Source organism: Crocodylus porosus, unplaced genomic scaffold, assembly GCF_001723895.1.
Source record: "Crocodylus porosus isolate Cpor-Errol unplaced genomic scaffold, CroPor_comp1, whole genome shotgun sequence".
NCBI lineage: Eukaryota > Metazoa > Chordata > Crocodylia > Crocodylidae > Crocodylus > Crocodylus porosus.
The window spans coordinates 14,425,520-14,428,414 of record NW_017728906.1 but is presented as its reverse complement, the minus strand read 5'-3'; positions in this window follow the sequence as shown (position 1 = coordinate 14,428,414).

Sequence of the window (2,895 nt, the reverse complement as noted above, 5' to 3'; positions counted from 1 at the left end):
CCGCGGGGGCGGGGACGCCGCTCTGCACCCGCCGAGCAGCCCTTGTGCGGGCAACGAAGTGCTCGCAATGTGCCGGGGGCGCGCTTGGCAGTCACCCGGCTCCGAAGCCCACCCCTGGCACAGGGAAGATGCCGGATTCTAGCCGATGTGGGATGTTCAACTTCGCTGCAGAACAAGACGGACACGGTTCTTCGGGTGAATCTGGTACGTCCTTGTGTGCCTGCGTCCTCAGACAGACACGGGCGCAGCCTGCGTCCTTGCAGAACAGCGAGAAAGATTGTTCACCTCCCTGCCTGCCATCTGACACCTCCAGGGAAGGACTTCTACCGGATCTACACATCCAGGAGATGCTCAGCACCGCTCGCAAAGACACTCGCATGGCCCCAGAGGGACAGCCTTTCAGCTGCCGCTCCCTCTGTGCACAAGTGAAGTTTATTTCCTGCCTATGGGGACTTCTGACCATCTTGTACCATCTATATATTTCCCAGAGTCTCATGGAGGGACTTTGATCCCAGAAGCTTGCAGAAAAGGACACTTTTCTTGCGATTTCCCAAGAAATCTAATAAATAGATTTATTGGTCTAATTGCTCTAATAAAAGGTATCATTTTGGAACCAAGAGTTTAAGTGTGTTGTATGGCCAAATGTACCATCCCCTTTGCATAGGCAGCCCATTGATGCAGCCTGTGTGAAACTCAAGTCACTCTGAGAGACCCATAACTGGCTTTTTAAAAATTTGTATTTAATTTTTTAAATTAATATAGTTCATGTCTCAGGTCAGATCAGTTCCAAATCCTTTCATAGTTTTGGAGATGTTAGGGGCTGGAAGGGACCTTACATGCAGTGTTCCCTCTAAGCTGTACACCGTGCGCGACCGCTCAGGCGCACCTGGCAGCGTGGCATGAGCACGTCTGCGTGGCCGCACACTCTGCACAGCTTAGAGGGAATGCTGCTTGCAGATCATTGGGTCCGGCCCCCCTGCACTTGGGCAGGAAAGACTCCTGGGGTCAGATGACCCCAACAAGGTGAAGTCAAAACACTTTCTGAAGATCACCAGGGTAGGCGACTGTACCCCTCTGGGGACAGCCTGTTCCAAACCCTTGGCACTCAGCTTGTAATGAAGTCATTCCTTATGTATAGCCTGAATCGATCTTCAATTTGTTTGTGCCCATTATTTCTTGTCCTCCCCCAGAGGGCCAAGGTGAACAGATGCTCCCCCAAGCCATAGATGGAGCAGGACTCAGTTGTTCCAAAAAAACATATCAGCTGATTCAATTGTTCCAAAAAACTGTACCAACTGAGCAGGCAGAACTCAATCATTATAAACATCATGTACAATGCTACAACTGGCAAGCGTCCTCTGTCCCAGGCTCTCGCTCTGGGACTTCAGATACTCCCAAATCTATTGGCAGCATGGACAACTGGTGCCACCTTAGTCGGGGGGCATGTGCTGCTCCCTCCCACCCCCATGGCAGATCTTGCTTCCTGAAGGGAGTTCCCCTGCAGCTGCTTCTGGGAGCGGCTGCAGCAACTGGCCAGGACTTGCGCGGGGGTGGGGGAGGACACCCATGCCCTGTCTACCCTGCCTGCCCATCGCCTAAGCAAGGACTGTGGTTGATCAGGGGGTGCACCGGCGCTCTGAGTGGCATCGCCACTGATTGGCAGGCATCCTATGTGCAGGCCCAAGCCCAGAGGCCTTGGGATTCAGATACCCCCAGAAACCACGCTATCTTAGCCCACAAAAACAGGTCTACACTTGACCTGAGCCAAAATTTGCTGTCAGCACTTTCTTATGACTGCTTACCTTGAAGTAAAGAAAGGCTTCAATGTTGATAATCCAGTTTTCACTCACTCACTCACTGGCAACTTTCAGTGAGCAATATAAAGTAAATAATTAAAGCTTATTTGCATACTTATTTGCATATATTTTCAGTGTACGATAGTTTTTCAGCAAATATAATTATTTTGAGCTTCCCATACAATAATTTTGTGTTTAAGACCTGGCGATGCTGGGCATCAGTATGGGGGGAGCTCTGGGCACTGTCCTCACAGATAGGAGGGCAGCTCATTGCTTCCTCTGCCCCACCCAGACCTTTGACAGTCCCCACTGCCTGTGGGGGGATGCGGGGAAGGCTAGGTCTCAGCAAAGCAGGGTAGGGTAGCTATGGAGAAAGGGGTACTGGCTCCTTTTGTAAGCTCTGGCAGCACCTGCCACACAGAGAAGATTAGCTTTCCCCTGAGAAAGGATGAGACCAAATTTTCTGGGGAGAGATTTTTTTGGCTGAGATACAGGGAGACAAGGGGTGTCCACATCTCAAGGCACTGGGGCTTGTACATAGGGTGCTTGACTGGTTTTGGGGAGTCTTGGATGCCCCAGTGGGATGGGGCTGGGAAGAAGGATGCTTGCCCAATGGTAAAGCCACACAGACATCATGATTGAGCTCTGCTCAGTCAAGTTTTGGAACTTGACTCTTGGGTTTTGCCAGGCTGAATTTGGAATTGATTTAGCCTTGAGAAAAAACAAACCAAACCAAAAAAAACTCCCCACTGGAGAGAGATGATATTATGGTTGTATGGGATGGTTTGGGTAGAGATGATCTTGCTTCAGGCAGGGGGTTGGACTACATGATCTCTGCAGGTCCCTCCCAGCCTGCTTCTCCATGACTCAATGAGATGCTGACAAGACATGTGTGGTCCTTTCAGCATAGCTTTCCTCCTGGATCACCATAGTGAATTGTCTTCTCTACAATAAATACCATTGTCTCTCCCCATCTCTCCCCCACAGAGGATCAAATGGCAAGAGCTCCAATGCTGCAAACACTTCTGAGTTCTGCCGCCTGATTGCTGGTGTAGATCAGCACATAAACACGTGCCTGCAGCAGCCAGGTGAATACCAT